The 27,944-nt window shown below is 39.2% G+C and overlaps 1 pseudogene; it reads right to left on the bottom strand.

Moving 5' to 3' along the window:
- Positions 1–317: 317 nt before the first annotated feature.
- Positions 318–27,944, bottom strand: LOC100722049 (zinc finger protein 75D-like; annotated as a pseudogene).

Here is a 27,944-nt window from a genome sequence, read left to right as displayed (position 1 = left end):
ATGAGAGTAGGATTCACGGTTATCATACAGTTATTCAGCCCCTAATAGCTGAAGAATTTACATTACTGAGGGTAGGGGAGCTCTGAGAATCAGATGAAGCATATAAACTAAGACCTATATTTATAATTTTATCCTGTTACTTTTAAAGAACTCATCATGTATCAGTATTGTGTTCAGGACTGAAGACACCATGCTAAGTAAGAGACAAACCATGCTCATTTCTGTGATATAGGACACATACCAGTTTCAAATTTTCTGTCGATAACGCATCCCTGTCATTGGACCCCTCACAATTTTAGAATATTTCAACACTTCTGTTATTCTGTACTGTCACTCACACTGGAGACAGGACATGCTTCCTTTCCTCTATGCAATTTCTGGTGTCTAAGAAGGCTTGACCATCTGCTAAAGTTTCTCCTGCACATGCTTCATTTATAAGGATGTGTGGGTTCTCTGGTTTTTAACAAGGTGGGAGTTCTGAAAAAATCTTTTCTCACATTGATAACGCTTAAAAGGCTTCTCTCTTGTATAAATTCTTTGGTGTGTATGTAAATTTGTGTTATGACAAAAGCTTTTTCCATGCCATGAACATTTATATGGTTTTATTTGTTCGGGTGCCTTGGAGTGCTTATTAAGATCTGAACTTCTAAACCTTCTATCACATTGTTCACATTTATATGGCATCTCTTCAGTATGAATTCTCTGGTGTTTAAAAAGGTCAGTGCTAACTCTGAAGCTTTTCCCACATTCCTGACATTTAAAAGGTTTCTTTCCTGTGTGACCTTTCCTGTGAAGATCCCTAAGTTTTGGATGCTTTTCTTTATGAATTGAAAGTTTCTTTCTCTTTTTCCTTGGAAAACCGCAAACTTGTTTCTTTACCCTGCACATGTCACCATGATTGTCCTTGGGTGCTCTTTTCTGGGCAACTTTCATTGTGGTCTTCTTTGATACTCTGCGTTGTGGTTCTGGATTTCCGAGGCAGAACAGATTTAGGTTGCTCATTTCTGGTGTAATTTTTGGTCTTTAGTTCTGTGAACAAATACAATAATCAAACATGTTTCCCATAGCATAAAACTATGTGAATGGAAAGAAAAACCTATACTGCTTGCTTATTATAAAATAACAAGGAATTGACTTTGATTTGTTCTGACAAAATGGCATAAAACTATGTCTCCCTGAACCTTACTGCCCAACCAAATCAATGACAGTTGAAAAGAAGCCTCTATAATACACAGACACGAGATTACTTCTCTTGAACAAAAGACCCCAAAGTGAAGGAACACAGCCATTAACAGTGAACCAGACACAATAGGCCTGGCTTAGGAAGCCTCCTCACTACTAAGGGTGTTAGTTCCTTGTTCCCTCTGAGAGACATCCTCATTGAGGGAAATGCCTTCCACAGCTTAGGTAAAACCGGTTGGGAATCATGGGAGCCTTCCCAGTACCCTATAAACCAAAGTTAACACCATAAAGGCTCTGACAATTAAAATGTCAATAGAAGCATATTCTATAAAAGTCAGAAGACCTTACATGCCAAACTAGTTTAAATCAGGAAATATTTATTTTAAACTTTTAAAATAAAAGTTTATTGGGCCCAGATACTTTTAATATACAGAAGTATCAAGATGCAAAATCATTCATTAGATGAAGAACCAAGTAAGTCACAACTTCAGTAACAAATGCAATTCTGACAGAAAATGTCATCAAACTAAAAAGGAAATACAAAAAATAGGAAAATATGAATACACGTCAAAATAAAACAACCCATTTCTACATAATCCATAATTCAAAGATAGTTTCAAAGCAAAAGTTATGAAATAAAAGCACCACAAAATATATAAAATGCAATTAAAGAATATGACCAGAGGAAAAGCTACAGGTCTAAGTGCTTACAATAGAAGAAGAGAAAAGTTTCTACTCAGTCATCTGTGTTCCTACCTCAAGAAACTATACAAAAAGGAAAATAAATCCAAAGCAGGCTGAAAAGGGGAAATAACAAAAATAAGAGCAGAAACTGCAGTGAAACTGAAAGCTTCAGGTTAAAAACTAATAAACAGCTAAACTTTTATGTAGACTAGCAAAAATAAAGGTACAGACCACCAATCTCAAGAATGTAACTACCAGAGAGGATAACCATGGAGAATCACCAGTTCAAGGCCACCTGGGTAAAACTGCAAGAGCAGACCATAAAGCAAGAGGGAAACCAGAAAGAAAGACAGGGAGGAAGGTAGAGGAGTAACTACTACATACTCTGCAGCCATTAATATAGAAGATGTTAGTGTAGTAATACCTAGTTCACGAATGCTTCTCTTTGCAAATGCTTCTATTCCTAAACAAAAGCATTTGGAAAATCTTGCTTCCATTTGCAAACACTGCATTAGGTGACAAACACGACCACAGCCACCTGCCCCCAAATTATAAAAAAAAATTAAGTTCACAGACCAAGGTACCACTGTATTGTGCATTTGATGTTCATGAATTTAAAAAGTTAGTGGACCAATTCCTTGACAACTACCAGAATTCAACTAATATGAAACACATAACCTGAAGAACACTAACACCACTAAAGAATTCATAATTCTAGAACTCCCCGTGATGAAAACACTCCGGGCCTCCATTGTGTCACTGGAATATTCTACCAAATATGTAAAGAATTAACAATTGCTTATAATCTCTTCCAGAGAAGAGGAGGAAATACTACTCATTTTTAAGACCAGTATTATGCTGACTGGAAATCCACACAGACAGTAATAAAAAAGAGAATTATAGGTTAACATCTCCCACAAAATCAAATAAATTTTTTGTCAACATAGCCAAGTGTGCTGGTGCATGCCTGTAATCCTAGACTTGGGAGGCTAAGGCAGGACGATTGCTGTGAATTTGAAGCCAGCCTAAGCTACGCAGTGAGTTCAAGGCCAGCCTGCACTACATAGTGAGACCATGTCTCAAAAACAAGAAACTGTCAAAAATATTCAATAACTTAACTCAACTGAATAATATGTCCTAGTAAAACAGAATTTATTACATGTATATAAGTTTTGTTCATCATTTCAAAATAAACCTTATTCACCATTTCAGTAATCTAAAGAAGGAACATGTTATACTGCTATCAACTGATACAAAAAAATCATTTCACAAAGTCCTACATCAATTCATGATAAAAAATTCACAGTTAGGAATCACATCAATTTATTAACTAATGTCAACAAAAACACAGTGCTAACATCATAGGTAATGATGAAATACTGAATGTCTTCATGTGAAAACTTAGAACAAGGCAAGGATGTCTTCTATTCGTACTTTAACTCAACACAGTACTAGCAGTTAGATTTTAGTGCAATAAAACAAGAAAAGTCATTCTAGATTTTAAAATTGCCGATGTAGAAAATTCCATGACATCTATAGCTAAAGTTACTCTTCCAAGTAATAAGTTAATTCAGGACAGTCACAGGATACAAGACGCATGACATTCCCATAGAAAACACAATAAACATACATAAAGGAAAATTAAAATAGTATCATTTACAATTATTCCAATGAAAATTAAAAGCTTAGGGATATTCTTTAAAAGTGTAGTGTATAAATACTTTGAAAATTTTAAAATGTTGATGAAAGAAATAAAAGAAGATGTAGGCATTGATCTTTAAAATGATGTGTATCAGTTGAATATAATTTCTGGCAAAATCTAAACAAAATATATTTAAACACATATAAGCCTACTTTGAAATTTGTGTGGAAAGGCACCGGCACTATGATAGCTAAAAAGGTCTTGACAAAGGAGAATACAGTGTGGGGAGAAAATCACGCTGCCCAATAGACACTAGGGCTTACCTCTCAACCACAACAATCAAGAGAGTGCAATATTCACACAGGGAAACTCCTAGCTCAATGGACTAGTTTAGAAATACTAGTCCCTTAAGGCTAGGAATTTAGCTCAGTGGCCAGCATCTGCCTGGCAACTGGGAGGTCCTGTGTTCGACTCCCAGTTTCAAAAACAAAAAATACTATTCACAACTTCTCCTTGACAAAATCAGTTCAATGGACCAATTCAACAAATGACAAGTGACATTAAACAAGTTGGACTTGCACACGCAAAAAAAAGTCTCAACCTAAAATTCATATCTTACCTAAAGTTAACTCAAAATTGATCATGGACATTAAAACCAAACATAAAATTATAAAACTATTAGAAGAACACTGTAGGCATCAAAGGCTAAGCTGATCAGAGTTCTGAACTTGATCCCAAAACTATAAGGGATAATAGAAGAAAATTGCTTCTCATCAAATGATAACTTTCCACTATGGAAACCCCTGGCAAGACAATAAAGACGGTAAACAGACAAGAAGAAACTGACAGAAAACCATAAAATGGACAAAGGATTTCTGGAATACAAAAAATACTCAAACTCAAGAGTTAACAATTCTAATTAAAACATGGGCAAAAGGCATTTCACCAAGGAGGATACACAGAGGGCAAATAAACAAAGAAAAAGATATAGAACATCTCTAGACACTAAGGAAATGCAAATCAAAACCAGAATATGATATTACTACACACCTATCAGAATGGGTAAAAGCATAAGAAATACTGATACTAAATACCGGCAAAGATTCAAAACACACTGAATTGTTCGTTCATTCTCAAAAGGAATGTAAAATCGTACAGCCATATGGAAAATATGTTTGACAGTTTCCTATAAATCAAACATGTAATTATCATATGAGCCAGCAATTGTATCCTTGAAGTATTTATCACGCAGAAATCAAAACTCTACAGCAAAAACTCCACATGAATGTTCGTAGCGACTGTACTCAAATGGCCAAAAGATGGAGGCAACAAATATTTTTCAGTGTGTAAATGTCTGAACAGTGACAGGGATGCTGAGTACAGCAATTAGAAAGAAATGAGGTGTTGAGGTATATAGTAACTTACAGGACTATACACTGAAGTACACTACATGTTCAAAAAATAATCCTAAAAAGCTACATATTTTATGATTATGTGCACATAAATCTTTCCAAATAGCAAAATTTTAGAGATGTTAAACAGATTAATGGCATGTGTATGAGACAGCAATAGATGAGATTATAAAAAGGGAATACAGAGATTCATAGCATAAAAGCACGGTCCAATATTTTGACTGGCGCGTATACACATCTACATATGTGACAAAAGAATATGGAACTAATATACACAGAAATATACACAACAAATTAATTTAAGTGAACTGGAGAAATACAAGTAAAATCAGTAGGTTATATCAGTATCAGTATGTGGTTGTAATACAATACTTTTAAAAGTTACTACAGAGACTGGGTGATGAGTATATAGATTCTCTGGATATGACATTTTTTGGCCCTTTTTTGGATATGGAGTTTGGGTATGAAGTTCAGGCTTATCAACTTGAGCTCACTTTGTAGCCCAAGCTGGCCTCCAAATTGTAGCAATCTCCTTGCCTCAGCTTCCCACGCCAGGCTTACAGATATGTACAACCATGCTAAGACAGACTATTACATTTTAAATCTGCCTGGGAATCTAAGAACATCTCAGTGAAACTATGAATAAAAATTACAAGAACACTAGCAAAAACAAGTCTTTACAAAACTGAAAAAAAAATATAGGAATAGAATCCTAAAGTCAAGTAAAGTTTCCTATTAAACAACATTTCTCCTTTTCTCATGCATATATTTACCTAAGGGAAATCTCTAAGACTGTCCTTGAATTCTCACAGAATTTGGATTTATGGTATTTTTCCTTCTTCCAATTAGATCATTTTAACATTAAAGCGCATCAATAACGCTCTGAGAATCAAATTTTGAGTCATGAACTGCTATATTAATTCCACATTATTTCAGGAAGAATAAGTGACTCTTCCACACTTTTGAAATTTCCAAATCTTGCCGTGAGCAAAATCTTGGGTGCAGTCATGTCTTTATGCTCCGCTGTGGATGTGGGTGCATATGCAGTGAGGAAGCTAGGGAGTAAGCCTACAGAAGTCAGGTAAATGATGCGAGGATTGGGAATCTAGAGTTCTGGAAGACAGACTTGGTTACAGATGAGGGTGCATAGACTAGGCCAGTTAAACTGAAAGAAGGTTAGATTCGGGAAAGAGTGTGCAGACAGCATGAAGAAGATCTGATAGAGCAGCTGTGGAGCACAACAGAGACACTGTAGTACAGGGTGACTAAGGTTTCTCATGTGAGGGTTGAATCAGTGGTGGTACCCTGTACTGACACGGGAAAGACAAGGCAAAGCAGGTTTGCAGGGTCAGAGCCAGGGCATTGCCCATCTCAACAGTGCTATTTAGAACGGGGAAATAACATACATGTATTTATCTAAATGACATGGATGTACCTTTCCTTTCCCACGCAATATCAGGTGGACAACAAAAAGCAGCGGAAACAGAAGGCTAAAATTTCCATAACCTGAGAGCACAATGTGTTACTCAACTTCTACACAAAGAAGAGGAAAATAGTTACCTAGAAAGGAGACCATCTCATAGATATCCTGCATTACTTCACAGTAGAGAGTCTTCTGACTAGGGTCCAGTAATTGCCATTCTTCTTTAGAAAAGTACACGACCACATCTTCAAATGTCACCGGACTCTAACGAATGTGAAGGGTTTAATTTAGTACATGACACTCCACAAGACTTCGAATCACCCCATCTCTGAATGACATGGTAAGACTGTTAGCAAAGAAAGTAACAGTACAGGATTTAGGGGAGAAAGTGAGATGGCAGGAAGGAAGGAGAAAAGCAGATCAGGAAACAGCCTGGGAGGTTCCGAATCCCCACTTTTCTGGAGAATATTTGGTGCTGAGATACTGTAGAACTCCTGTGAGGCACAAGAAGTCATAGGCAGCAGGGAAGAGCAGAAACAAGTTCACCTGAGAAAGCTAGACTGGAAAGCTCACCTGGGACTCAGGCAAGATGACCGCAGATGCCATCTTCTGGTGTGTGGTGATTTTCTGCCCAGAAAGACCTAAAATCGGTGGAGTATGAACAGCTGTATGAGGAAAAGAGCCAGACAAAATTTCTTTTTCTACTCATGAACATCCTAATCTTAAATCAAAACTACAGAATGTCAGGACAACTTTGATAAAAATAGATCAACGGGACAAGCTTGGTCGGTGTCCAGAAGTGGTCTTCTCATGGAAAATAAGCATACAGCCATCACTTCTAAAGCCAGTTCCCCAGATTACCCTTTCTCCAGATTGCAGGACATAAACTAACACAGGAAAACATAGGATTGGGCATGTATCTCAGAGCAACAGCACCTGCCTGGCAGGAAGAAGGTCCTGAGTTCAATTCTTGGTACCAAAAAAGCTATAAAATCGACTCAAATGCATAAAATAAATTATTCACTGAGCTGGGCAAGAGCTAGTGCATAAAAATGAAGGCCTTAGGTCCTCTGGTGTACTGTAAGAAAGAGGAGATTTTTGTCTTGTCTTACTTTTTTTCCTGGTACACAATGTTCTTAACATGCTACCACTCGACAGCACATTCCTAATCTGAATTCCTCCTGTCACTTACAATGGTATTGGGGTCCTGCCTGTCCATGCTCCATTTTCTTTCCTCTCAAGTTTCTAAGGAGCAAAGTCCAAAGGATGACCATCATGGTGTGACTACCTGTCACTTGGATAATTGCTGCATCCCAGACCAACTTCAAGCTTCCTCCACCTGCTATACTCCTACTGGGAAGCATAATGGTCTCTATGATTGAATACCTGGGAATCTCCTACACAAGTGGTGGCAACACCATGGCACATGTGCCACAGCAGGCTGTTTGTGATCACTGAAAGCTCTAGAAGGTTCTCCATCAATGTACACCATTCTAGCCTAACTAATTGCTACCACAGCTCTTAGGAGAGTTCTTACAAAGCTCCTCACCTTTTTTATATACAGGCTGGATTTCTTTGTGAGTATGCGACTCCAACAACTCTTGTAGTACTGGGCATGTATTCTTCTGTTCTGTCTGACACAAACCCATTGACTGGGGTTCTTCTGGCTTGCACTTCAAGCCTAGGGCCACTGCTGCTCTTCCAAAGTTCACTGCCATGTTTCTCAGTTTTTGGGTTGTGACCTAGAAATAATCCCCACCCTCATTAACACAGAACTTACTTTTGGTGTAGCGGAGATGGCAGACGGAGTAGGGCTGAGATTTGAAAAATAATGAAAAGACTAAGGAGACATTGCATGACTACATTTCCCTAAGAATTATGCATAGAAATATGGGAAAATTAAAATTAAAACATGATGACTACTCTCAGCTCCTCCACCTCAGCAGCCTCCACCCCTACCTGAATACGCAACCACAGTTCAAGCCACTAGCAGGTTTGGATAGGATGTCTATTCTCACACTACTTTTGGTGGCTTGCTTTCTTGACTTGCATCCCTGTCTTAGTGGATTTCTATTTTGCATTTTCTCTAAAAGAGAGCAAATGAAATTTAAGTTTTCCTGTCAGTCAGATTTTTCAACCTTCATGTAGCCAAGGAAGGATGCTATGGGGAAAGAGAATGGAATGGAAAGAAAAACGAGAGAAGGGATGGGTTTCAATCTCCCTGCCCATAGCTTGGTTGCAGGAAGACACCATAAATATGCTCTGCCTTATCTTCAAGGTGCAAGGTGGGCTCCTGTGGTGAGATGGGGTACTGTCATGTCCTAAGGGCCTACCTTGGCTCCCCAGTCAAACTAGCAATACCAACGAAAGGTACTCCCTCTGATGGGGGCCTTTTACCCCACGCCCAGAGGCCAGTGCTCCTACTACTACAGGGGACACAAGCCCCCAGCATCCTGACCCCCTCCACTTATCTCTTGGCCTTTTCCTTTGTGCATATTGCCATCCACGTTTTACTTTCCATTTCCTCTCTTCTTTTGCAGTCTACCCAGACATTTTTCATATATACTTCTGTTTGCTACCCTCACTTTCCTCTGGTCTTTGAAAGTGCTATCTTGCTTCGGAAATTTCCTCCCATTTTCCAGTTCCTTCCTGTCTTTTATCTCTGTTCCTAGCAATTCGGGTCTTGTCTCCTTATCCATGACACACTAAGCCTACTACTGTCAATTCATCTGGGTCCTAAAGCGAGAAACATGTCTTTTTGTTCTCTAAGACTAGGAGAGAATTCACGAGCAATAGTGAAATATGTGGACTGTCAACTGCATGGCTGTGATTTCAGATCCTGCTGGCTATGCTAACAGAACAGGAGAAATGTGATTTCATGGCTCTCATTCTGTGATAAGCCCCACCCAGTTATGTTTATTCCACCCTGTTTCATCTTACTTACTGTCCAAGGAATCTGTCTTCTAACTGCATTCTTTGTTCCACCTGATGCTCTCTGCAAGCATTCTACTAGGATCACAGCCTGTCTGATGTTCTGTGGATGATGTCTCTGCACCCAGATCTGCACTGCCCTGGGCAGCATGGTCAGGAACTGCTCCAGCACCAGCAGCTCCAACATCTGCTCTTTGGGGTGGATATCTGGCCTCAGGCACTGATGGCATAATTTCTAAAGTTTACTGACAGACCCTACCAGTACAGGTGCTTCAAGAAAACAGAAGCTCCAGAAGTGCTTGTGATCCCACTCAGGACGAAGATGCTTTATTTGTAGGCTGTATTCCTTACTCGACTGAGGCTCTCTTTCACAGATCTTTTAGACCCACCAACAGCCCCAACCTGGGGGTACAAACACACATCCTCCTTCAACTCCCTGGTCAGTATTTTGTCTATGAACACTTTTACTCCTGTGTGTGACACCCACGCCACACTGGTGCCACCTGTGACAACTGAAGCCCAATTTGCTTTCCTACAAAACCAATGAACAGATCTTCTTTCCAAGAACACTGAGGGAAAGGAGAACAAGAAAGGACATATCAAGGACAAAATCATATGGCAAATATTAAATGAGAAGTTCCTCCCTCACTTCTACATTTAAAATTAACTACCAGCACTTGGGAAGCTGAGGCAGGAGGATCACTACAGGGCTACACTGGATTACATAGTGAATTCAAGGTCGGCCTGAACTGCTTAGCGAGACTTTCTCAAAAGGCAAAAAAAAAAATTAATAAATATTTTAAAACATAAAGATGGGTGTTGTTCTTCTTTTCTTACCCAACTTTGAAATAGTGCAATTCATAGAACACAAATATCAAACCAATTCTTATATTATTCAAACCAGCCTGGCTTTTTTAGGAGTTTAGGAAAGACTGGTGAAATGATAGATATCACTGGTCAAATGAAAGTAGAGAGTCCTCAGTACTTAATCTTTGTGTTTCCTATGAGATCTTCACAAAGAAGGCATACTTGAATTTCTCACATCGTACAGATCTTTTGCCTTTACTGAATACAAAAATAACTTCTATGTCTCTTCACCCTCCCATGAAGATTAGAGCCATCTGACAAACTCATTTCCATTTGATTAATAGGAAAACTTGGACAGCAAGATCAGAGACATAATTAAGGAAAAAAGAAAACAATATTCCTCTCAGCAAATGTCTTACCCCTAATCAATAAAATCATTGAGATTTGGTGGTGAGGGAACTTCTGGAACACTGATAAGGGGGCACTCTACACATTTCTCCCTGCATGTTAAATTCTTTGTTTACGTTAACTGGAAAAATTTAAGCTGGCCTTGGTTTACAATAAATCCAAATGTCAGTTTGTTCAGAAAGAAGAAATAGGGATGATTAAGGTTCTTATAGACAAGAAAGGCCAGAGTAAGGGGGTGACGTGTTCTCCATTGTTAAAAGCCATGGATAGTACCACATTTAGCTGGGTGCACTGGTGGGTGTTATTGCCCAGGCCGAACTACAAATTTTCTACTCCTAGGCCACATCATGCCCGCAGCACGGGTATGCACCGCTGTCTCCATGTGCACAAAAACGTACAAACAGGCTGCTCCTGAAGGTTGCAGCGGGCATCTGAGCCTCACAGCAGACAGTCCGCCTGTTAGCCTGTCAACCTGCTGCCTTCGAAGAATGTCTCTGCCAGCTAGGAAGAGCAGTGCCCGGTGCCCCGCCCCCACTCACCACCCAACCTCAGATGCAAAGGCTTCAATTTGAGTAGCCGAAGCAGCAGGTATCATTCAGAGCCTCCCCAACAGAATCCCAGGGAAATAATCTTTGCAGGTGCCTCCAGACAATTCTGACATTTTTGCAGGCCACTTTTCTTTTCCTCAACTCCATTATAAAGTCTCCACGCCTCTCTGCTACTAAACTCCACTCCTGAACCATTAGCCTCGAAAACTTCAGGAAAAGCTCGCCACACTTACCCAGTGGAGAGCCGCGAATTAGCGAACTCAAGGTCTTGGAATGTCAGGTTCCTACCTGAACATTCCACTTCCGAACACCCAGCGGGCCAATGGTGTGTCGAGGGCTGTGAGTGGAACTCCTACAGGAAAGAGACACAGTACCAGGAGCTTCCAGAAGGCCACGCCCAGGCATCACCACCCTGCCCAGGTCTCGCGTGGAAAAGTCTCGCGAGTCTTTTCCATCATGGAGAATGCGGCCTCCTGCAAGAGTTTGGCCCTGGGTGCAAGCACCACCAAATGCCACCAAATCTGCCAATCTGCTGGAAGCCTGGAGAAAACCCCCGCTAACCTGGTCACCAGGAAGACTTGTAGTCTAATGGCTCCTAGTATGAAGATGTTCTAGGCAAGATTTTCAAAGCGTTTCAAGTTCACATTGTCCCTCCTGGCTTGCCGTCAATTAGCGGCCATTTCTAACCAAGGTCACTGGAAGTGTAGAGGTCATAAGGTCAGCTCATAGCCGCCTCAACACTATTCTGCGTCTTCTCATTTCTAGAGAGAATTTAAGAAACTATTAGAAAACTGTCCTTAATAAAAAAAAAATTCTATATATTCTTAAAATCATTTTCGATTTGGCTGGCATATTGTTCTGAACCGTTATCTGACGTTATTCTTGTTATTCATGCACATGCATATAAAGGGGCAAGTGGACTCATCCTTTTTATTAAGGACACAATTCCAAGAGAATAACATTAAGGAAATCAGAGGCCTCCTGATCTTATTCATTCTCAAAAACTCCACCCCTGGACACTGTGTAATCAGGGGTTGAAGTTCGCATGTGTGAAGTTTGGGGGAGAAGTTTAAACCAAAGAACAGTATATTTATAAAGTAATTATCAGTCTCACCTCAATTTAGTATTCCCTGAAGCAGTTTGGGAAATAAGATCATATAAATTAAGATGCATTAACATGCTATCTGGACATAGGTACAGATGGGAAGTGATGAGATTCTTAAAAGTAGGCATAGGTGCCCTGAAAGTTGGTGAAAGCCTGGAATCCCAACCCTCGGGAGGCTGAAGCAGGAGGATCATTGGGAGTTTGAGACCAGCCTGGGCAGTAAAATGAGCTCAAGGCTAGCCTCAACCACATAGCAAGACCATATATATATATATATATATATATATATATATATATATATAGTTAAAAGCCATGGATAGTACCACATTTAGCTGGGTGCACTGGAGGGTGTTATTGCCCAGGATATATATATATCCAGAGGAACCCCAAAGATAGTTTATCAACAACGCTTTGACCAAAACTCTTCTGATCTTGCTCTGAATCTCCCCCTTGGGTGTTGTCTCTGAGGACAGTGCCACACTGAGTTTTAGCCTCCTTCCATACTGCCTTAGCCTGTCTTGCTTTTCATAGGGATTAGGCCTGGTCTAAGGAGAGGACAAGCAGATGGGGTCCTTCAACTAAAGAAAGACCCAGCGTTACATGATTCACAAAACCTGTAGCTGGAAGTGGTCATAGGTCCTAGGCTATTCATATGTTAGCAAAGATTTGTGAGAATACAGAATGTTTGCCAGTTGGATTTATTGGTTAACTCTGACAAAGTGAGACATTTAAATCTTTGTACAAGTATGCCACATAAACATAAAAACCAACACACATAAAATTACTGTACATAAACTACTTTAATGATAACCTAAAAAACGTGATTCAGCACAGTACAACTGTAAATGGTGGCACACTACAGCAAACCAGTAAAGAACAAGCAATATCTACCATCTTTCTGCCTTGGTCCAATGTCTCAGTTATTTTTACTTTTCGTCCCTGCTTATTGCTTTGCACTCCCTAGCAGACCCCTCCACATCACCACTGCTTTTCTTCTTCCTTCCAGATTCCTGGGCTAGATGACTTAAACCTCTAGCTCTTGCACTTGGGAGCCTGAGGTATAGCACTGATGTGAGTTTGAGGCCAGCCTGGCCTATATAAGCAAGTTCAAGGCTAGCCTGCACTACACAGTGAGACTCTGTCTCAAAAAATAATACAACTGAATTACTGGGCTTGCATTGAGCATTGTACTCCCATACACTAGCATTGTGTGAAATTACCACACAGGAACACAACTGTAGGAAACTTTCCCAGACATGTGAGCTACTTCCACAACTTGTTCATAGGATGAACCGGGTGGATGGACCAGGTGGCATACACCTCTAATCCAAGAACTCCGGAGGCTCAGACAGGAGGCACAGTTTTGAGGCCAGCCTGGGTTACAAAGTGAGCTGAAGGGCAGGTTGAATTGAATATTGAGATTCTGTCTCAAAAACTCCAAAGAAGAAGAAGAAGATGAAGAAGAAGAAGAAGAAGAAGAAGAAGAAGAAGAAGAAGAAGAAGACAAGATGAAGAAGAAGAAGAAGAAGAAGAAGAAGAAGAAGAAGAAGAAGAAGAAGAAGAAGAAGAAGAGGAGGAGGAGGAGGAGGAGGACGAGGAGGAGAAGGAGGAGGAGGAAGAGGAGGAGGAGGAAGAGGAGCAGGAGGAGGAGGAGGAGCAAGAAGAAGAGGAAAAGGAACAAGAAGAGGGAGAGGGAGAAGGTGAAGGAGAGGGAGAGGGACAGGGAGAGGGAGAGAGAGAGGGGAGAGAGAGAGAGGAAAAAGAGGAAGGAGAAGATGGAGAAGAAGGAGAAGAAGAAGGATAAGGAGAAGAAGAAGAAGAAGAAGAAGAAGAAGAAGAAGAAGAAGAAGAAGAAGAAGAAGAAGGAACAGAAGAACAAGAACAAGAAGAAGAAAAGGAAGAAGCAGGAGGAGGAAGAAGAGGAGTACTAGAACTTTACTACTACTACTACTACTACTACTACTAGTAGTAGTAGTAGTAGTAGGAATGGTAGTATCAGTAGTAGAATGAACCTAGCAAGCCTGTTTGGTTTCTGAGGCCAAAAGTACCCATGTTAGGAGCCAAAGAATCCCACATTGTTGAGTTCCTAGCTCTTTCCCTGGGGAACAACTTCAGAAATAAAAAGGAGCAAATTACTGCTCACTGCGACAAATCAAGTGGATTTCAAACACAATACACTGACTGAAAAGAGACAAATAGTAAATGGTACATAATATATTATTTCATTTATGTGCTTTTATGAAAACAAAACTACAAACAAAAATCATATCAGTGTATGGCTGGGGGTATGGGTGAGAGTCTGACAAAAATTGTACATGAAATTACTCACTGGGAAGAGAAAAACTTTCAATATTTTGATCATGGTGGTGCTACGCAGCTCTATACATTAGTCGATATTCTTGAACATGGACAGAATATGTAGCTCAGTACACGAATGCTAATCTTGCATGCAAAGGCCCCGGATTCGTTTGCTAGTATTACAAGAAAAGTATAGAATTTCACATTTCAGTAGTGTCAAATTTATTGAATGTATATTGTATAAAGAATTGACTTAAAAACTGCATGAAGTTCATAGTCCATGAAAGACCTCCCTGTTCACATTCTCAGCCTATCCAAACCTCAGTTTAGTCTCCTACTTAGATAATGGTGAACATTCTATTTTTGTTCAGCCTGAGTCATCATAGATTTGTTATCACACAGTTCCTGTGAGTCTGGAACTTAGACATGGCTTAAAAGGGACCTCTTCTGTGGGTCTAAAAATCCTGAAGGCAAGACATTGGTCAAAATTAAGAAATTGTGATGTACTTATCATGAACCTCAAGTGAAGAAGAGTCCACTTTTGTCAGCGGTGGGGTCACTGAAAAACTTCACTTGCCCACTCATGTAAAGCTGGGGGCCATGGCTCCTTGTGGGCTGTTGACAGGAAATTTCACTTTTCTTTTAGAGGCTACTCAGGGTTCTGGAAGGCAATTGTATTCCTAGTAAGATGGGCTTTCTTAACATGTCACTCATTTCGTCCAGTCCGTCAACACAGCCTCACATCTGTTAGCAGGATGGACTGTCATGATATTCAACATTATCACAATCTTAGTTATGATACCTCATCACCTTTTCAACAGTCTTTTAGTTAGAGGGAAATCATAGGTGCCATCTACATCTCTGATAATAGAGATTTCATGGAGGTGTGAATACCAGGAGATGGGACAGAGTGGGGCAAACTTTAGAGTTTCTCCTTTAAGCACAGGCAGCATAGAAGGCAATGTACTTCACATCAACCTCTTGATGGTGCTTAGCACAGCCTTTATTACCCTTACCCAGCTCCTGGTCTATTCTACTTAAAGTGGTTATTTCTCATTGATAATTAAAATTTTCTGGGGGAGTTATGGGGAGAGGATGCACTGGCCCTAAATATGATCAACATTGGAGAGCAACAATAGATGAGCAACAATTTCCAGCCAAAAATTTTTTCAAGACCCTTGAGTTAGACCAAAGATAAACTGCAATGAACAACTGATTGTTCAGCAGTACATCTGGATAAGAATGGAGTTTTAAGCTGTCCCAGGTGACCACTTTAGGAACCAGGAACTCCAAACAGCACCACATACAAGGCCAGGCCAGAGTCAGGCCACTCCCATGCCCTCTGCCATCCCAGGTGCCCACTTAGGAACCCAGGACCTCCAGCTAGTGCTGTGCACAGGGCTGGGCCAGATCCAGGACCTCCCACACCACTGCAGTGACACTGCTGCCTTCAGGGAACCCCTGGCCTCCTGCACCTAGTTTTGCTGTTGACCTTGGCTCCCACTCCTCCCACCAGAGCCTTGGACTGCAGTGGATTAACCGTGCAGTATAGACAGGAGACACAGTAACTGCTCATCCAAACAGAAGAACTCAGGCTTCCATCAGTAAGGTGAGTTTGCCCCTAAAATAGGAATACAGCTTGTCAACTTCAGTGTGTAAACCAGAGCAATAGCGAAGCCCCTTCCAAAAGTAGGCCCTGGGAAAGCTTGGCAAGAGTGTGGCAGAGTCCTTCCTCCATACAGAGAACATCAGGAAGGTTGAAGAGGGTGCCAATAAGGCCTCCCCCAACCTGGAGAAAATTAAAAAGGCCTATGACACATGCAGTGACTCAGTAGGGTCCCACTCGAGACAAACACTGTAAACAGGAAGGGCTGGTGATGCTGAACAGCCTGAAGACATAATACCAGCAGGAGCTAAATGTTGATTTCCATCAATAAACCTAGGCTTGTAAGCCTAGGGAGAATATAGGACTCACCCAACAGGCCCTGCAGGGGAAATTCAGGTGACTGGCCCACCTGTTCATTGTGGAACCCAGCAATTGGACAAGCATCAACCTTACGGTATGATCCTAAGATACACACTACCAACAGTTGACACTAGTGGGATTGAAAGACTAATTATTAACCTGAAAGGGGAAAATGGCAAAACGAAAAAGCAAAATGCAATCTCAAACATCTCGTCCATCAGGAGCAAGTACAGGAGACACTGAAATAGAGGACTTCAAATATCACAAACTGGAAATCTCTGAAAAGTTAGCAAATGAAATAAAAAACCAAATCCATGAGGCTATAAAGGAAATCAAATTAGAAGTAGTCTCTCATGTAAAGACAGAAATAATAACCTTAGTAAAGCAGTTGCTCAGCACAGTTAAAGAAGAAATAGAGAAAAAAATACAGGAGCATGGGAAACTGATTGAAACTTTGAATGAACAATACAGAAAACAAGCAGAATCCATGAAACAAAGTCAAAGAGACATCCAACAAATAAAAAGTTCTACTGAAAGCTGGAAAAATTGTTTAAATTAAACTGTCGGTAGAATTTTGGACTTTGAGGACAAGATCACAATTAGGGATCCACATCATGAGAGGAAAGGACTTTTAAAAATAACAAAGCAGCATGAAATGACAAACCAGCAGCTTTAAAGGATGCCAAGAGAAATAATATAAGACTAATAGGCATCAGTGAAGATGCAGGAGTCAATGCAAAGGACATCAGTAAACTATTCACAGAAGTAAAAGCAGAAAATTTCCCAACCATAGTGGGAAAATCTCATAGGCAGATAAGTGAGGCATATAGAATGCCAAACAGTCACAATCAACATAAATCTACACCCAGCCATATAATAGTTAAGATTCCAGATAGGCAACATAAAAACAGAATCCTAATAGCTGTTAGGGAAAACATACAAGTCATCTCTCAAGGAAAGCCCATTAGAATCATGGCAGATTTTTCAGCACAAACCCTCAAGTCAAGGTAAGCTTGGAGTGAGGTACTGCAAGTCCTGAAAGAAAAAACTTTCAACCCAGTTTGATGTATCCAGAAAAACTGTCTTTCAAATTTAACGGAGAAAAAGATACTTCCATGACAAAGAACAACTGAAGAAATTCAAGTCCACCAAACCAACCCTAGAAAGAGCATTAAAAGACATACTAGAGATAGAAATGACCACGATCTCCAAAACAACAACAACAACAAAAAATTACCAGGCAGGACAAACAATTAAACAGTGGGGAAATTCAGAAAACAAACAACTGGAACATAACATGGCAAAGTCAAACCAGTATGTATCAGTTATATTTATAAATGTAAATGGTCTCGATTCACCTATCAAAAGATCAAGAAACAATGGATCAAGAAACAACTCCACAGTATGCTGTATACAAGAAATACATCTGATCTGAACGGAAACTGACAGATTAAAATCAAAGAATAGAGAAGAGTGTTCCATGCAATAGGAAGCAAGAAAAAAGCAGGGGTAACTGTTCTACTTGTAGACAATGTGAACTTCAAATGTAAAATATTTAAAAGAGATAAAGAAGGTCACTATATACTTGTTAGTGGAGAAATTCAAGAGGAAGAACTAACAATTATAAATATATATGCACCAAATATAGGAGCACCCAACTATATAAGATAAATACTAAAGGACATAAAAAACCAAATATACAAGAACACAATTATAACAGGGGACCTTAATACTCCATTGTCAGAAAGAGATACATCAAATAGACAAAAAGTCAGCCAAGAAATAATAGAATTGAATCATATCTGTGAGCACATGGACTTAGTAGAAGTTTACATAGTGTTCCACCCAACTACATCAGAATACACATTCTTCTTAATTGTTCATGAGACATTCTCCAATATATACCAAATATTATCCCATAAAGCATTCTTAAGTAAATGCAAAGGTATTAAAATTATCACATGCATAATATGACCATAGCACACTGAAATTGGAAATTAATGGCAAAAGAAATTGCAAAACTGGCATAAATGCATGGAATGTAAATAACAACCTTCTGACCTACCAGTGGCTACAGATGAAATTAATGAAGAAATAAAGCAATACCTACAATTCAATGAAAATGCAGAAACCACATACTGTAATCTATAGATTGCAATGAATGCAGTCTTAAGAGAGACATGTAGCAACAAATTGGCATATCAAGAAAAAAGAACAAGCACAAATAAAATACCTAATGCTTCACTCAAGCTTCTAGAAAAAGAAGAGCCAGTAAAACCCAGAGGTCGAAGAAGAGAGGAAAATGTAAAGATCCAAGAAGAAATTAATGCATTTGAAAATTTAAAAATACAAAGAATTAATGTATCAAAAATTTGGGTTTTTGAGAGAAAAAACAAAATGGACAAACCTCTGGCTAACCTCATCAAGGAAAAAAAAAGAAAAAACACAAATTTGCGCATAAGGACTGAAAAGAGGGTAATGGCTATAGATCTCATGGAAATTCAAGAGATTATGAATCCCTGCTTTGAAAATCTCTACTCACAGGATGGAAAACACAGAGGAAATTAACAGATATCCAGAAAGATATGAACTACAAAAGTCAACCAAGAAGACACAGCAATTTCGAATAACCTATTATCAGCTATTGAAATTGAAAATGTAATTAAAACTTACCAAGAAAGAAAAGCCCAGGTCCTGAAGGATTCATGGCTGAATTCTACAAGAAATTTAGAGAACATTTGAGGCCAATACTCCTCAAATTCTTCAATAAAATTGAAAAGGAGGCAATTCTCCCTTAATCGTTCCTGGATACTCTGATAGCCAAACAGGCAAAGACCCAACCAATAAGGAGAACTATAGGCCAGTCTCACTAATGAACATTGATGCAAAGATTCTCAACCTGATGATCATCTGATAAAGGAAAACCAATCAGAATCACAGCAGACTTGTCAACATAAACCATTGAGTCAAGAAAAGTTTGAAGTATTTCAAACCCTGAAAGAAAACAACTTTCAACCCAGATTGATCTATCCAGAAAAACTATCTTTCAAAATTGATGGAAAAATAAGATACTTCCATGATAAAGAACAACTGAAGGAATTCATGACTACCAAACCAACCTTACAGAGAGTGTTAAAGAATATTATAGAAAGAGATAAAGATGACCATGGCTCCAGGAACAGCAGCAGAGGAAGATCGCCAAAAGACAGTCAGTTGAATGAAGGGGAAAAGTGGAGGGCCAACCACAGGAGGATAGCAGTGCAGAGACAAACCAATGTATGCTGGTTGTAACCATTGATGTAGACAGCCTCAGGTCAGCAATAAATAGAAACACAGTGAGAGTGGATCATGAAACAAGATCCATGAATACACTGTATACAAGAACACATCCAACCAGAAAGGAAATTCATCAACTGAAAATCATAGGAGAGAAAACAATTGTTCCATGTGACAGGAGACCCCTCAAAGAAGCAAGAGTAACTTTCCCATCAACTGCAGAATGGATAAGAAAGATACAGTATTTTCGTGAAGTGGAAACCTACCCAGCTATAAAGTAGAATAATCTCAAGACTCCTGTAGGTAAATGTATGCAACTGGAGCTCATGTTCATGCTGAAACAGTTTGAACTCATATGAGTGAATCCTAGCATAAGAAACAGAAGGAGTTAATGGGGTTCAAAGGCAAAATAGTTAATGTAAGTGCAAATGGAGTAAACACGTGGGAGGGAAAGGTGGAAACTACTGTCAATTTCTTATTTTCTTATCTTGAACTCTTGCATTGTTTACACAATTTTGTTAGGTTTGGCTTAGCTCTCTCTTGTTTTATTAGATTTTATGCTATCAGATGGTAGGCCCAGCTATCTTGAATATAATGGGATATTTTATGGTAATCATGGTTTCCAATTATATTGCTTTGAAGTCTTATAGTGCTTTTATTCAATTGATTGGTTTTATTCTGTTTTGTTTGATTTTATTATGCATGGTGGTATGAACAGCTGTTTTGAAGAAAACAAGACATGGCAGCCATTGCTGATTTATTATTATCTTGTTTTTAAGTCCTACTGTGCTTTTGTTCTTATGTTTTGATTGGTTTTATCCTAATGTGTTTTCTTTGATTTTATTATGTGAGATGGTGTAAACAAATTTTTTGAGGAAAATGATGTACTATAGTAGTCATTGTTCATTTCTTGTTATTTGGTTCTGAAGTCCTGCAATGCTTTCATTCTTTTGAGTGGTTTTATACTATTTTGTTATGTTTGATATTATTGTGTGTGAAGGCATACTCAACTATGTTGAAGAAAATAAACATTATGGTAGCTACTTTTGATGTCCTGTCCTCTTGCAGTGGAGTGCTGTTACCTGCATTGTTCTGTTGTGATTTGCTTTGTTTGTGTTCTCTTTTGTTTTATTCTCTTTAAAATTAAATCAAAGAGTAGTACTTACCAATAGTCACACGAGCAACAAATCAATAGAACCAGTACCGTAGTACCAGACACCTAAACAGCACCAAATAAATGTTGATTGCCATTAGTAGTAGAACTAGCAGTAGGGCATACTGCTCTGGAAGTAAGCACTTTTACAAGGCATTTTGCACAGTTAGTAAGCCATATACGTTTTATATCTTGCAGCTATCAATATTATAGACACAAAGTGTTAAAAGCTAGTCATGAGTTAAAAAAATTGAAGAGGATTTGAGGAAATGTAATTCTCTTAAATACTGTTAACAGAAGTATAAATTGTATAACTACTCTAGGAAATGGGCAATATCAACTGAAGGCAAACATTTCTAAGCTCTCTGACTTACTATTTCCTAGTGAACTTCCTGGTCTTTTCCTTGTTTTTCCACTATTCTACCATGGCCAACTTTTACCATGGCTCCATGACCAGCACTAAATTTCTCCTCCCTTGCTTCCCATTTTCTCCTTCACATTCCTCTTATGAGTCTTTATAGAATGTTCAGAGACTAATAATTCCAAAGTATATCTCTGAAGTTCTAATAATTCTCAGATTCATATACCCAAATGTTCAATCAAATGACTAATCTGAAACGGACTTTCTAGTATTCTAGGTATAAACACAATTTTCCCTCTCAGGTTTTCATTTCAAAATTGGAACCTCATTCATCATCATAGCTCACTTGTGAATTCTCTTTCCTTCACTGTGAATGTCCAATTCATCTTTCAGTACATTCACTTCAAACTAAAGTATATCCACAATCAATTCCATACTTACAGTCTAAATTTTTGTAACCTCATGCAGTTCTTCAGTCTCACCAAGATGATTGTGACAACTTCTAACTTGTCTTCCCAAATCCACTCTGTCACATACTAGCTATTCTAAATACCACAGCCAATATAAATAACTTGAAACATAATTAATATACTACACATTGCTAAACTGAACTACATTTGGACCATACCAGATTCCATAAATGTATGGTAACATTTGGACTAAAGAGAACTCCATATGAAGTTAACTGCAATCTAGCTTGATCTACAGGCAACTTATCATCTAACTAGACAGTATACCCTGGTAACCAATCAACCAACTGTCCGTCAATCATAGCAATTGAAACCTCAGACAATCAGAGGATGAAAGTCGCTAAAGCATTCCCCAATGAAGCCAACCCTGAACTTCATCCACCAGGGAATCTTTGTACTCTTTTCCTGATTCTGTTTGTGTGTGATTTGCTCTGGCTTGGCTACAGCTGCCATTCAACACACTGGAGTCACTAGCAGTCTGAACCTTCTTTGGTGCAGAATGCTGCATAGTTTTGAGACAGAAAAGAAGCCCCTGACTCTCAAATTTCCCACTGCTAACTGAAAGGGGGTTTGTAGTTTACCAGCAGCTGTCTGTCCCTCTCCTAGCTTCCCTTTGTTTCCTCCTGCACCCTAATGGATTGGGACACTTGTTTCAGTGTCTCTCTATCTGTCTAGGGAGTCCTCCATGGCTGTTTAGTGGTGTCCTCCCTGGTTACCTAGCAGTGTCCTTTCTGGCTAACAAACCACAGCATTTCCCTCCAACATGAGTGCAGCCAGATAGGCAGTATGGTGACCCTCCCCCATTGCTGCCACTTTAAGAGGATGAGGTTGCATTTTTGAAGAAGAGAAAGGGCACCTGGTGTGGCTAAGAGCCAGAAGGAAGGAATCTGGAGCCCTTTATTGCACAGCCAGGATTCACAACCAGCCTTCCAGAAGATCCCCGGATTTCAGCACTCACCCTCTCTGAAATTTTCCTGCAGGTTGCTAAAGAAGTAGCACTTCCTAGAAATTCTTTAGTTTTAGTCCAGAAAGGTTCCCTATTGTGTACTGTCTATGTAGTATTGCAGCACAGGCCCTGATAAGATGGAGATGTACTTTGGGAATCCTGTAAATCTCTGATTACTTTTCAGATAGTATGTGCTCTAAAAATCTTCTAAATATACTTGGGATTTTTATTTTGAGTAGTATGGACAAAGTGGTCATTTCCAAAGAGAGATGAAGAAATACTCAGGTATTAACACAAAAGAGTTCCAGTGATGAGCAGTAGAGACCAGTATCCAGCAGCACTGATCTAGAGTGACAGCTGACAGAGACAGCGACCAACAGCTGGCTGTATCAAATGTTGACATCCAAGCATTACCTTGTGTCATCAGGAATATTAGTGAGGAATAGAACCCTGGACTGATATTAACAGTTTTAGAAGCTTTTCCTTAAGTAAACTTTGTTAAATTTGTCTCAGTGGATTTTGACTAATACCATTACTTACAACCTCCCCGAAGGCCGAATTCTATTTTTTTGGTGACTTGTTTTGTTTTGTTTTTTGTGCTGGGAACTGAACTCACAACTTTGCACTTGCCAGGCATTGTTTGTGTCACTGAATTAAATACCTGGCCCCAAAGTCTGAATTCTTACTCTGACCTATAAAGCTATATGTGACTCATACATATATTCCAGTCAAGATTCAGGCATGTGGGAATCACTTGTAAAGTAGCCTAATCACATGTAAATTAGCCTAACTGATCAACATGGGAGGGCTATGGGAAGGGACAGGGAGGGAGATATGTTCTTTTAAATTTGATGATACCTAGAAAATCAGCAACATCAATAAGAATACTTTTAAGTGTCTATTGATATTTCTGCAACACGTGGATATGTAGATTTACATTTTTCCTAATAATGTGAATCATTAGTTTCAGTGCTACTCCTACATGTATTAATCATGACAACAAAACAATGGGTTCAGAAAAAGACTTGTACAAAAATGTCATTGACAGCTTTTCTCATTAATAATGAAACTACAGGGAGGAAAGGAGGCAGCATGACTTTCAACAGCAAAGTCGATGGAAAGTTATATATCTAATACAATGTTATAAACTGCAAACACATCTAGGAAACAGATGAGCATAAAGCGTTCTTAAAATATTTTGAAGTTTGGTGACAGTGCCGTCCATTTTTTAGGCAAGTACTCTGCCACTGAGCTAATTCCTAAATTGTTTTTTTCAATTTTGCAACCGTGTTCCACTAAGTTGCCCAGCCTGACCTCAAATTTTCAAGTCTCCTGCCTCAGCCTCCCATGTAGCTGGAATTAAATCCCTAGGCCATGGTGTCCAACAAAAAAACACTGAGCCAGGTGTGATAGGCACATCTGCAATCCTAGCACTCTGACACTCCAAACCCAGTCTGAACACTTCAGTGACTTAGTGAGATTCTGTCAAAAAAAAAAAAAAAAAAAAGGAAAAGGGCTGCCAAAGGAGACAGAGCTCAGTGTGAAGGTACTAAATTCAAGGCCCTGTACCCCACAGCACCTTCGGAATTAAAAATGTCTTACACAACAGAATGGGGGCACACTGTGCCTAGCTGCCTGGGTCCCAGATGTTCTGAACTCTACCCAGCCAGGTGTAAGGACCAGGAAGCATACTCCAGGTCTGCGTCCTCACTAGCTGAATGATCCAAACTCTGCTCAACCCAGAAATCTCCAACAGAGTAAAGAGAAAACCCAAGAATTGGAAAAATACCTTAGCCGAATGTCCCACAGTCAAAGGACTTCTATCTAGAACACATAAACAAATAAAAACATCAGCCCCTAAAACTCAAGGACCTAATCCAAAAATGAGCATGTGTGATGAATACACATTTCTCATATGAAGTACTACAAAGGGCAAATAAGTACATGAAGAAAAGTTCAGCATCATTGGTCATGAGAGAAACACAAATTAAAACAAAACTGAGATTCTACTTCTCCAGAAAGTATATCCAGGATCAAGAAAACTACCAACAACAAACGCTGGAGAGGCTGTGGGGAAAAAGGAACTCTCCTGCACTGTTGGAAGGAGTGGGGACTGGTGCAACCACTTTGGTGAATGGTGCCAAGATTCCTGACAAAACTAGGATTGCGGGTGCCATTTGACCCAGGATCTCACTTCTGGGCATTTTCCCAGAAAATTGAAAACATCATACAACTGTGATATACGTGCAGCCATGTTTATAGCAAAACAATATGTAAGAGCAAAATCTTGGAAACAACAAAAGTGTCCATCAATCAAGGAATAGATTAAAAAAGATGTGGTATTTTTATACAATGGAGTACTTCTTAGCTATAAATAAGGATCACATTGAAGCTTTTATAGGAAATGGATGCAACCTGAGACCATACTGATGAGTGCAATAAATCAAAATCACATGTGGAAATACTGTATTGTTTCCCTAGTTGTACGAAACTGAAAAAGTATATACGATTCAAAATCCACAATAAATCCTGTGAAAGGGTAAGAAACTGCTCCAAGAGGAAAACTAATTGGGATAGGGGAATGGAGGAAAGAAGGAAGGGAAAACGAACAAGACTTAATTTTGTATATATGTACATAAGACAGCTAAAGTATAGACAATATACTAATTGTCTTAGTTGTTGGAAAAGAATAGTTAACACTCATATGATTAGATCTATTTTACATGTCTGTATCTGTTAATTTAAGCAACCCTTTTGATGGTATCAATATGCAATACTAGAACCGCTGTCAAATTCCTGTCATCGTGTTTTGTAAGTATACTGGTATTGTACGGGATTTTTTTTTGTTGTTTGTGTCTTTTTGTTTTCCTTTTTTGTGTCTTTTTTTGCATCAATAAAAATAAATGTCTTACACAAAAGACTCTGTATGTCTCATTCAATTAAATAAAATTCCTAAACAAGTAAGTTAAGTTTGTGGTAGAATGGTAAGTTTGTACTTTTTTTTTTTTTTTTTTTTTACCAAAAAGTAAAAGGTCCTTGGTCTGGAGATGAAGAGAAGGATTCACTAGGGAAGGGAAACAGTAGAAATGTTTCAGTACATGGACTGTCAAAATCCAAAGACACGCAGGCACCAAACAAAAACAACAACAAAAAAATACCAAACTTGACTTGCTGATTCCCATGCTAGAATGTTGAGGAAACACTATATAAATGTCACCGCTTTACTGTGACATACATACATGAAAAAAGGATGGAAACAATGAACACTTGGGTGAATATGTGATAAAACAAGTAAAGAAAATACCAGTGGTGGAACCACGTGATACTGCTACAGTTTTACACTGCAAAATTCTTTTAAACTTATTGAATGTTCGAACAGATTCTTAATGAAAGACAAATTTACCAGGGAGAGCACAATCCCACTTCATAATCACATTTCATAGAACAGAGTTTTCACTAACCTGGTAAAATACAAAATGCAATCAGCAGTAATCTCCCTGTCACTCTAGTATTCTTCTCAGACACAAAGTAAGTAACATGCACCTTGTAAGGCCCACATTAAGTATGCTCCATGACACACCAAAGGATCCTTTCACCGACTGACTGTGGACTGCTAAGTCCAACCAGGCACAGAACAGCATACAAAAGGAATCAGATTTTCCTTGCCAATCAGCCAATTATCATTCTGTGATTAGTGCCACATTCTCAAAAACGCAAGATCTTGCCAGGTCATTCAGCAGGCATGAACACTGAGGAGCTTAGAATCACTGAGGAGCTTAGCTCAGGGTTCCATAAAATAGTTGAGGGAAAAGAGCAGCTCAGATGTCCTATCATAAAGTGTAGCGATCAGACCTAATGTTCTTACCACAGGACAGATTCAAAGGCACTTATGTTTTTTTGTTTTTGTTGTTTTTTTTTTTTTTGTTGTTGTTTTTTTTTTTTTTTTTATCGGTACCAGGGATGGAACTCATGACCGCCTGCTTGCAAGGCACGTGCTTATGCTGCTGAGCTAAATCTCCAGCCCCAAAAGCACTTATGTTTTGATAATGTCCTTTCTCCTTTCAGAGAAGCCTTTTGGAAGCAAAGGGCTACACAGCCATGTGGGTGTTTAGAGAAGATGAATAGTGAGTTGGTTTTCCAAGAGAGTCAAGGAATACACAGCTTATACAATAGATTCGTGTTGTGACCTGAATGTTTGTGCCCCTCGCTATTCACATGTTGAAGCCCTAATTCCAATGTGCTTATATTTGGACATGGAGCCTCTAAGGAAGTAACTGACCTTACATTAGATCACAGTGACAGAGACCGATCCAATGGGACTGTTCTCCTTGTAAGATGGGACACCAGGACCTTGTCCTTTGCCTGCCTAACGGAGGAAAGCTGTGTAATGAAAGAGTGGGAAGAAATTGCTTGGCAGCAATGAAGTCCGTGATACTGTGATCTTGGAATTGTAGCATCTACAAGAGAGAGAAAATAAACTTCTTTTACACTCACACAATAGAACTGCATTACATCATCTTGGCAGACGAGGGCAATCTGGCAACATTTATTCTAGACCAGGAAAGCCAAGGTGATATTACCCACAGGAGAGCAGAAGAGGCAAGTGTAATACCAAACTTACAGTTCTAAACATAGAGAAAGTGGAAATGTACTTAAATTGGGCTGTAATGCAAACAGAGTTCAAAATGACATCCAAAATCATGACCATATTCCAACTGCTAAATTGAAGCTGTAGTAAAAATAACTCATGACATGTGCATTTGTATATATATTTACATACTCAAAATAACTGCACAACAATACTTCAGGGTCTGAAAGAAAGTAATTCTGACTTTGTGTGACTGCATTAGGTTCCTGTTTTTGCTGCCCCAGTCAATAAGGCGTCAGGTGTGCATGAGCCTCTGAAGGACAGCTGTGTGAATCAGCCCTGACTCCTGCTACCCCAGGGGTTGAGTTTTGTTTTTTTATTACAGTAGTGTATTCAATTTTTGTAAGAGATATAAAATCACAAAAAGCGGTTGGAAATATTTCATATGAAAATTCAACAAACTTCAGTTTTGCAGCTTTTAGAGTGTTAAAATTATGGATATGAAATTTGCAAATACAAACAAATGGAAACAACAGCCCTGAGATGCCTTAGGGATTGACAATGGAGGACTGTACTTAGCACTTAGATGGACCAGGTTCCATCTCACCTGGTGGCCTTGCCATTGACGGGAATCCTCATATTCTTCATGCGGGTCACAGCACAGTAGTTCTCCGCTCTCCAGCTGTCATGTCCTCTCTCTAGGTGCTGGGACAGGACAGGACTGCTCCTCCTCAACTCTGCCAT

The sequence above is a fragment of the Cavia porcellus genome, unplaced genomic scaffold (genome assembly GCF_034190915.1).
Source record: "Cavia porcellus strain 051 isolate PalLab524CR breed Dunkin Hartley unplaced genomic scaffold, mCavPor4.1 scaffold_3, whole genome shotgun sequence".
Lineage (NCBI taxonomy): Eukaryota > Metazoa > Chordata > Mammalia > Rodentia > Caviidae > Cavia > Cavia porcellus.
Note: the sequence above shows the minus strand (reverse complement) of the source record. Positions and strands in the feature narration are given on the sequence as shown.